Below are 9,703 nucleotides of genomic sequence, written 5' to 3'. Positions count from 1 at the left end.
TCCAGCCAAGAGACATCTTAGTAAAATCTATCTGTTTAATATATTTTTTAAAAAAATGCCTTTTTTGAGCAAAAGAGCAACCAAAACCAACCGAGAGAAAAAGAAAAAAAAAAAAAAAAAAAAAGGACAGTTACTGTCATCTCTGGCCCTGGCTTTTCCCTTGCTGTGCGGCAGGAGGGGATGACGAGGAGGCTCCCGTGCGTGCCCGGCTGCCGTGTCCCCCCTCGTGTCTCCGCACCATCCTGCTCTCTGGATTTTAGCCGAGCCTCCCAAGGAGCGGAGATGCCACCACACGGGCTGGCCATCTGTCTCCTGTCCATGTCTTCATTAACTCAAAAGGACAGGGCTCCGAGGTGGCCCATTAAGACCATCAGCCGTGCCTGGAGGGATCCTGTCCGCACCTGGAGCCGGCAGCTCCTGCCCGCTCCCCCCAGCTCTCGCCTTTGCTCCATGTGGCACCAGCCGCATCTCATGGCCAACCTCCTCCTGGTCCCACGCAAACGTCCACCGTGCTCTGGGGCGAGCGGTGCCGTGGCTCGGTCACCCGTTGGGGCACGTACCACCTCTTTGGGCATGTCAAGCGTGGCCCTTGGAGGTTCTCTTGATGACCCTTAGCACCGAGCCAGGGAGAGCCAGGGGATACCTGACCCCCAGCCACCCTCTCCGGCCAGTTACCATTGCAGAGACAGGTACAACGGTCATCTCTGTGTCCTAGCTCTTTGCTCGGTCCATAGCTGTAGGTTGCTCCATACTTCTGGTATCCTCGCTGACGTCCTCAAGGCCTTTTCATCCATCATCCCCTTAGAGAGGGCCCCAAACCAGGTGCAACCCACCCTGGCCCCCTCCACCCAGCGCAGGCATCAAGGGGCAGTGGGTGTCCCCCCCTCCCCGAGGCTGGGTCTCCAGCAGCCCCACCACCGGGGACCCGGCGGCGTCTCCGGCACCCGCTCAGCTCAGCCCAGCGAGCCGGGGCGAAGAGCCGGGCAGCGGGGGCAGGCGAGCTGGCAGCTGAGGGCTCGGCGGAGCTGGGCTCCCCTCCCTCCTTCCCCGCTCCTGCTGCCGCCGCCGCGGTCGGCACCTGACCGGAATATCAAGCAGCGGTGCTGCCCGGCTGTCGGATGGAAGCGCTGGGTATCCAGACGAGCGGAGCTCACCGCCTCGGCAGTTGCCCTCATTTCTTGGCCGGGGACAGGCCAGAGAGAGGAAGGAGCCGACCCTCTGACCCACAGGGTCCCCAAAACAGGGAGCGTGGGCAGAAGGGATGGGCAGGGTGTGGGGAAAAGGAGACGGGGGGGGGGGGAGAACCAACCCAAAAAGTGTATCGGTGTGCAGATCTGAGTCCGCTTCCTAATCCTCCCTGGCTGGCAAAACTTGCCTGCTTGGATGCTGCAAAAGCGGTGGTAACCTGAACTCATCCATCCTGCTTCTGTCACCCGCTTGTCCCCCCCCTCTCCTCCATCCTCCGGTTGGACAGATAAAGAGATAAGCGGGAGGAAAATAACACCAAGAGAGATAAAGAGATAAGCGAGAGGAAAATAAAACGGGGGTAGATAAACCATGTTTGCTATTTATATTCCCTGTCTAATCTATCAATCCATCAGGCCGGCTAGTGTGGTTACAGCATCCCTCAATCTGTCACCTGGACTTCTCTTCTCCACACATCTGTCTTCCTTTGCCCACGTCTCCTGCCTTGTCTCCCAGTCCTAAAGGGACCAAAAAAAAAAAAAAAATTAAAAAAAAAATAAATTAGGCAATTAAACACACCAGGAGGAAACGAGAAGTCAAAGCCATCATCTCGGCTCCCAGGGGAAGCCGTCAGACATCTGCCCAGGGATGAGGAGAGGATAGGCAGGAGGGCGGGCAGTGCTGCCTGCTCCTGAGCAGGCAGAGCTGCGGGGAGGCTTCCCAGCCAGAAAGACCCATTTCTGCTCCTGCTACGCATCTTTCTGGGCCATCGCATCACTTCTTCTCCCCGTCGTCAGGCGTTGGGCTAACATTCCTCAGCTCCATCCTCTTCCTCCCCCAGACAGAGTGTTTCCCACCACGTTTTCGGGCGCCCTGAACCACTCACACATCCTAAAGCCACCCGGACATGGATGCAAAAGCCATCGGGACGTCTGGCAGCACCTCCCAAGGCAGAGCGGGGCCTCAGCCTCCCCTTCCCCACAGCGAGATTTCATCCCGTATCGCTCAGAAACGCAGCGTTTGGCCCAAATCGCTGATTCCCGGCAGGAACGGGGTCACACCCAGCTTTCCCAGCCCGGCACGGCGCCTTCTCGGCAAAGCACCCCATGGGGCAACGCGGGGGGCAGCAGGCAGGGCTGCTGAACGCACCCCCGGCCCCGACACACCCCCCCCCCCACCACATGGGGCCCCGCCACCTCTTTGACCGAGTGGTTCCCTGAATTTTGCTGAAAAATCACTGCATTTTGGATGAGAACCACTTCCACCTTTTTTTTGGGGGGGGGGAGGGGGTAAGTGGGTGAGTTAAAGAGCAGCAGCAGCGTGTCCCCCGCGGGAGGGGACTGCCAGGCTGTATGTTAATGTTGGGTGGAAGCAGCCAGGTCCTCCCATCCCTGTTCAGCAATTAAAGCGCTCGGTGGAGATGATTAAGAAGACAAGGTTAATAACCGGGGGTCGGCATTTGATTACCTTGCAGCGCTTTCCCCTGCAAAGAACAACGCTGACACCAGCGGGGCTGGCTGGAGAGCCGCTGCCGCACCGCGCTGGCAGGATCCGGCCTCGGGATGCAAAAACCCAGGGTTGGCACCCTGCCAGGCGTCCCCAAACCAGGAATTAAGCATCAAACTCATCAGGTTTTTATAAAAAAAACCCGGTATGTTTGGGGCCCTCCTCAGCTGTGCCCTGGTTTGCAAGCCCCTGCATTCCTACACCTTACCCGGCTCCTCTCTGCAGCCCGAAAGCTGCCTCTTAAATAACGAGCTGAGCTCCTGGCTCGCTTGGCTGCGGCCGCTCCGGTTCCCTCCAGACACGGTTATTTAGCAGCTCTGCCAGGGAAAAGGAGGCCGGGGAAAGGCCGGGCTGTTTTGTCCCCAGCTCCGGCAGCAGGATGGGATTATCCGCAGCGCTCTCCCCCAGCATCCCTGCTCCTGGTTGTTCCCACCTCCATCTCCTGGCCCCTGGACAGCCGGTGCTGGGTGGTGATCAGCCACCCCAGAACCGAACAGCTCGCAGCTCCAGTTATCTAACCTACGCTTTTCCCCGCCCCCCCCCTTCCTGCGAAGACAGTTTTGCTGTCGAGAGCCAGGACGGAGAGAGGCGGTAAGGCTACATCTGCATCCCTGCTCCAGCCTGCCTCAGTTTCCCCACTCCTACCTCCCAGCTGATGCTGCATCAGCCCGGCAGAACAGCCCAGGGTGCACAGGAGGTAAAACATCCCCGGGAGCGGGAAGAGGCTCCAGGTAACACGCTTTGCCGGCAGATACTCTTTTTCCTTTGCGTGCAAAGAGCACGCTGGTGCAGATTTCACTTGAAATTCACCCCGTGATCTCTGCCCTCTTGGTTTGGGCAAGAAATGGAAGTCAGATGTTTCGCTTGGCGGGAGGCTTCACGCCGAGCATTTTGCTCAGGGCTCCTCCAGCTTCGTTAGCTGCACACAACTGCAGCTGCCCGCCAGAGCTGTTTTGCTGTTTGACGGCGTTTCTGGGGGAGGCAGACGACGTGGCAAGCTGCCTGCGGACCTCTCCGCCCCAGCACAGGCTGCTCCGGTTTCTTCCTTAACCACGGTTTCACAGCGGGAAGCAGAGACGCTCCCGGGTACGCGCGGCATCGCCGTTTCCTCTCCCGGCTAACCAAGCCGAGCGTGGGACGCCGGCCCTGGGAAAGCAGGATCCCCGGGTCAGGTCGTGCTGTGGGCTGGAGCTGCTCTGCCCGCACAAGCCCACGGGGACTTGTCATCATCCCCTTCCCACTCCAGGCTCGGGGGGGGGGGGTGTCACACACAGACCCCCCTTTTTCTTCCCCCCCACCTCTCCAAAGCCCAGCGACATCTGCGTAGCCACGAGGCAAGCCGAAATCTTGCCATCTCTTTTTTAGCCTCATCTTTTTCTTTTTTTTTTTTTTTTTTTCCTTTTTCCCCCCTTCTCCTGACAAGCTCAGAAGTACAGTCAAGGTGGCAAATTAGCGCCAGAGCCTCGTTAATTGGCAGGCAGGCGCCTTCTCCTGCTGTTTGGGTTGTCATCAGCTGCTTCAGCACATTTTCAGTTTCTCTCTGTTTTGGTCTCTTTTCTCCCTTCCCCGATGGTGGGCTGGGTTTTCCCCTCCCTGCTCCATCTCTCTGCTGCCTCTTTCAAAGCCATCGAGGGCTCTCATCCTCCCATGCCGCGCTCCCTGGGGTTCCCTCTCCCGGAGAGGATTTGCAGGGCCTGCGGTAAATGGCCACTTCTTAGGGAGCACGGGGGGACGATTAACAGGCTCTTGAAATGATGACGACCTCGGCTTCTTCCTCCCTCCTCCTCCTCCTCCTGCTGCTGCTGCGGCCCCTGGAGAAGGCAGGAGAGGCTGCAAAGGGCAGGCAGGGAGGAGGCGGCGGCGGGGGGGGGGGTTGCTGCCAGCCCAGGTGTGGGGGAGAGGTCCCAGCCACCCTCCTGTGTCCCCCCCTGGAGCTTAGTGAGGAGCTGGGATGACTCAAGCTGGTGGGGACCTCAGGAGGCTCCAGCCCCAGTTCCTCGGCTGCTGCCTTCCCTCCCCGACTCCTCCATATGCAAAGATGGAGAATCATAACCTCACCCAGCCAACCCCAGCCCTTGGCCTGCCCGAGTGCCCCCCAGCTGCTCCCAGCTCTCAAGGAGAACCTGAAGACCTCTTTAGCCACCACCAAATAACCCATCTTCACAGCATCCCGTTCTGCAAGCGGTGAGAAACTCGCAGGGGACGCCGACAGCAAATTGCTTTCACCTCCCCGAGCTCAGCGCTGGGAGCCGCCGCTGCCGGCAGCGGTACCCCCGTCCATTAAATACGGGTGTCGTGCCCCGGGGTGCCACCGCAGACGGTGTAAATCAGCAGCGCCGGGGCCGGGGGCATCGCTGATTCACGGCCAGGAGCCCGGCTGGAGGACTTACCTCATCGGGCCAGAGCCTGACCCCCCGCCCCGGGACAGCGCTCCCCGGGGACCTCCTGGCTCTGCTCCTGGACCGGGGGTTGAGACGGTCGGGGAATTTTGGAGGGATGTCCCCCGGAGGGCAAAGATCTGTGGAAAAAACAGACAGACAGAGCTGCGAGCCAGACCTTTCGCTCCCGACACCCATAGTGGGAGCGGAGCCCGACCAGATGGAAAGAAAGGAGGAGCGGAATCATTGAAATCATTTTTAAAAGCGCTCCCCCAGCCCACAGGCAGCCTCTGCCCCGTACGAGGCCGCACAACCTCCCCCCCCAGCCAATCCGCCTCAAAATCAGCGGCAGTTGCCACGCTGGGCACCACCTTCCAGCTTTTCCTTTAATGCGAACCCCCCCGCGACGGCTCCTCGCCCTTTCCTTGCCCCCCGGCATTATCGATCCGTGCAGGGAGACGGGAATTGAAGGAGAAAAGGGTCTCAGGGACTTTTTTCTCCACCTGTAGCCCATTTCGTCGCTGGGGAGCCCATGCCACTGGGGATGTATCTCCCACGTTGTTTTCCCAAACTAGTTTCTACGGTTGGTTCACCAACATAACGGAAAAAAAAAAAAATAAAAATTACGGCATATAAACCACCCCGAATAGTATCCAGGGCTGTGAAAAAATAAATCCCAGGAGGCTGCTGGGATCGTGCCTGCTCTGTCCAAGCCTTCTCCTCATCGGCCGTAAATCAGGGGGCTCCCCCGAAGCCCACGAAACTCGGTTAAAAAGCGATTTCCTTCTCTCCCGAGGCTCGGCAGTGGCGTTGGGAGCAGCGCTCTCAGAAAGGCTCCTGGGGGAACAGAATCAGTGATTACCCAAATTAGTTTCTAATAGCTTTTATCTCCTAATTTCTACTTTGTCAAGTGCTAAAATCCATTAATAATCAAGAGACCATGTGGAAAAACATTTAACATCCCAGCTGCCAAGAGCTCCCACCCTGTCACACTCCAACAAAGTTAAGGGGGGGGGGAAGAATTATTATTTCTTTTAATCTTAAACCCAGCTCTCAGCTGAGCCATCACCTGCATTTGCTGATTAGCAGGACGAGGGCACAAAGCCACGCACGAACCTGTGGACGCTGTCACCTCCCATCTTGCTCCTCTCCAGCCCCTGCCAGATAAAGGTCCGTCCCCACGTCGGCTCCTTTCTAGCGGGACCCAGAGGCTGGTGGCCGAGCCTTGTGGCACCCAGGCTCTACCTGGGGGCTCCCGGTTAACGAAGGCAGGATGCTGCCCCCCCCAACGAGGCGACAGGCCCTCCACGGGCTGAGGTGGGGTTGGGTCATTTCCACCCCAGGGCTGGTCTGCCAAAATACTGCGGCCCCTCCTACCCCCCCCCCCCCACTTCAGCCTCTCAGCTTTATTTATTCCTTATCTTCACCTCGTGGAGCCAACCTTGGCCCTCCGGCCACACCAGGCCATAATTTAAATAATTATAATAAATAGTATAATAAAATACTGCATTTCTAAAGCCCCCCCCCACCCCCTCCATTGATGGAATAAATCCCTCCGGCTTCCCCCCGGGGAAGCGGCCAGAGGGACGAACGCAACCGCTGCACGGCATCACCCAGGGCTTTCCCTCCCGTGTCCAGGCTGCTTCCCCGGGAGCAGCATCCCGGAGAGGAGAGGGAAATAAAACCCTGCATCCAACCCCGAGGTTGTTGCCCGAGCAACGGTGGAGGTTGGCGCAGGGATCCATGCGACGCAGCCAGAGGTGAGCTTCGGACACGATTGCCAGAGGGTTCAGGGCACCCTCTGGGGAAAAAAAAGTGGGAGCGAGGAAGGAATGGGGATGCCGCAGCTCGAATCGATGGCTGCGGTACCTGCCGGGAGCTGGGGGGAGGACGGGGGAGGCGCGGGCAGGCAGAGCGGGGGTCAGCGGCTGCGGCATCCTGCATCCCAGCCGGGCTGCTGCGGGGGTGGCGGCGGGTGGGCACGGCCCCTGTATGGGGGTGGATGTGGGACAACCTCCTTTAAAGAACGCTCTTGTCCGATGCGCCCTGGCCTCACCCCACCTTTCTCCCGTCCTCTCTTGCTGAGGGAACGGTGGCCTGAAGAAGGGGGCTGAGATTTTTTGCTTTGCAGTTTAGCCATTGCCCAGAGGCAGGATGGAGAGCTAATGACCCAGTATAGCAAACCCAGTATCCCCCATCGAACCAGTAAGTCCTCATCCCCACGCAACTGGGAGTCCGTCGGTCTGTCCAAGGCTAGCTGGTCACATGCAAACCCCGTCCTGAGCTCCTGCGGCTCGAACCAGCTCCGGTTGAGGTGCTGGCCTCGCAGAGACGAGCACGCAGCAGCGCGATGGCACGGTACCGCGGTGACTGCCGTGGGCTGCTGGGCAGGAGCCGGTCTTCAGCGGGACATCAGTCCCTAAATGACCACGTGTGGGGCATCACCGCCACCACTCTTTTCCTTCCACCTCTTCTCCCACCCCCAGCGAGGCCCGAAGTCCGCTTGTGGATTTGTTTGCGTTTTGCTGTTGGCTCGAGCATCGCTAAAAAGCCGCTGTGACGTTGGCTCGGGAGCCGCGGGCTTCGGGCGCTCGCAAACCATAAATCGACAGGCGCGTTGTGTGCAAATCCATACGCGGGGTTAACAAACCGTGGCAATCCCTGCCCCAGGGATGCGACAGGCGGGTGTCCCTAGGGACGCTCAGCATCCTCCCGGAGCAGACCCCCAGCGCAGGGTCCCTGCGGCCGGTGCCCACCGAGGGGCTGCCGCAGCATCCGCGTCAGCTCCTCATGGAAGGGAGAGGGGACGCTGGGACGGGATCCGGTGCTGCAGACACTTTCCAGGGGTTTGCCCCCAACCAAGAGATGTTTAGTTGCTGGTAGGGGTGTAAGTAAGGTCACAAACCAAAATATATCCAGACACATACAGTACATAAAACTACAGTCTGTTTCCCCTCTAATTGGTAATAAATGTAAATGTTTAGTTATGCCTGGCTTGGGAGCTATGAAAACCACAGCTGGCTGGCTGGTTTTTCTGCCTACCATCTGTAGCCGAAAGGAAAGGCGAGAGCGCGTGCGTGTGCGCGCACCTGAGGAAGGCGACAGCAGAGAAGAGGGAGTGGGAGCAGGAACGGAGGAGGAAGAGGAGGAGAATTGCCGGAGAGGGGAAGGTCGGTGCTGGAGGGCGATTTCTGGCCAGAGCTTTCCCCCGCTCGCGGGGACCTCCAGGTTCTGCACCTCCGCTCGGCCCTCTGCTCCCCTCCGGGGTGACGCAACCCGCAGAGGAAGGGCCGGTGCCCGCCAGAGCTGCTGACGCAGTACTCCTGCGTGCAGGAACGGGGCGGGGGGGGGAAACAAAGCCGGCGAGCCCCTGGAGGTCTCCTCCTGGCCATTAACCACCATTACGCAGAAGCTCTGACCTTATCCAACCTAGAGCGGTGCCTGTGCGTCCCTTCGTCCAGCACAAAGGGCCTATGGCTGGAACGGTCAGAGCCCGGCTGGCGAGGAGGGGATGCTCTTCCCCCCTCTGCTCCTGCCCCAGCACCACCCTCAGGTCCTCAGCACCAGCCCCACCAGGCAAAGACTGGGAGGAAACCACTGACCCAAGGAAGCAAATCCAGCACCTTCTCAGCTCCGAAAACTTTCCCAACCCCAGGGCTGGGGAAGGAGGGAGAGCCAAGAATATAACAGGCAGAGAAAAATCAGGTTTGCAGCAGAATTAAGCATAGGGAGAGGCGTAGGTTCCCCCTCCCCACCGTACCTCCCAAGCTGTGGCTTTCTGCCCTCGCCCAGCAGCAGCTCCAGCCCCACGGCAATGCCACCGTCACCGTCCCTGCTGGACCCACACCTGCCCCGGCCCAGCTGGCACCCTGGAAACCAGGCAGCCTTCCTCCTCCTCCTCCTCCTCCTCCTCCTCTGCCCTAGTTCACTCTTATTCTGACAGAACCGCCTCTTACTTTGAAGTGGGCTTTTTTCTTGGAGAATGAGCTTCGCTTTCTAGACCGTCCCCAAAGAGCCCTCGAGTACTCGCTCTCGTCTCTCGCCCTGCCTTGATCACGGCTGAAGGCTGAAATCCAAGCGCATTGATCAAAGCGGTTTCTTCGGGTGAGATTTACTGGCGAAGAAAAGCAACAGTTGTTGGGGAGCCGGTCCAAGGGGCCGGCGGTTCCTCGCCGGGAACAAGATGGTAGCTGCGGGTAGGAGGTGCGAAGGACTTCACGGAGCCCAGGACAGCAAAGAAAAGGGATTTTCACTGACCGGTGAGGTTGTAGGCTGCTCCGGAAACATTTGGGATTGAGTAGCAGCCAGGTGTTCTTCTGAGCTCTCCTAGGGAAAGATGCAGCTTCACGTACAACCGGGATGGAGATCAGCGATGCCTGGGCACAGCGTGGCGTGGCCGAGGTCTTTTGCCTCCAGACAAAAGCCTCCTGTTCCTAAAGGGCAGCTTTAAACCAGCCCAGGCTCCGCAAAACCCCTCGAGGAGCTGCGGGCTGGCAAGCCTAGGCAGCAACCCCCTGGCTCGGTGCTGACCGACGGGGCTGGGTGCCAGCTACTCCTGCCAAGGTGAAAGCGGAGAGATCAGGCAGCCAGATGGCATCCTCCCACAAAAATAACCACCAGGACTTAAAACAGCT

The 9,703-nt window shown here is 59.0% G+C and overlaps 1 long non-coding RNA gene across 1 annotated transcript in view; it reads right to left on the bottom strand.

Annotated features, from left to right (window-relative positions):
* Window positions 1-117: 117 nt before the first annotated feature.
* The window catches only part of LOC142602806 (uncharacterized), a 29,928-nt gene continuing 20,342 nt past the window's right edge, over window positions 118-9,703 (bottom strand). The window contains exon 3 of the long non-coding RNA XR_012836634.1: window positions 118-1,703. This is a non-coding gene — a long non-coding RNA (uncharacterized LOC142602806). The remainder of the gene's footprint in view (window positions 1,704-9,703) is intronic.

The sequence above is a fragment of the Balearica regulorum genome, chromosome 8, assembly GCF_011004875.1.
Source record: "Balearica regulorum gibbericeps isolate bBalReg1 chromosome 8, bBalReg1.pri, whole genome shotgun sequence".
NCBI lineage: Eukaryota > Metazoa > Chordata > Aves > Gruiformes > Gruidae > Balearica > Balearica regulorum.
This window is presented reverse-complemented; position numbering and strand designations above follow the sequence as displayed.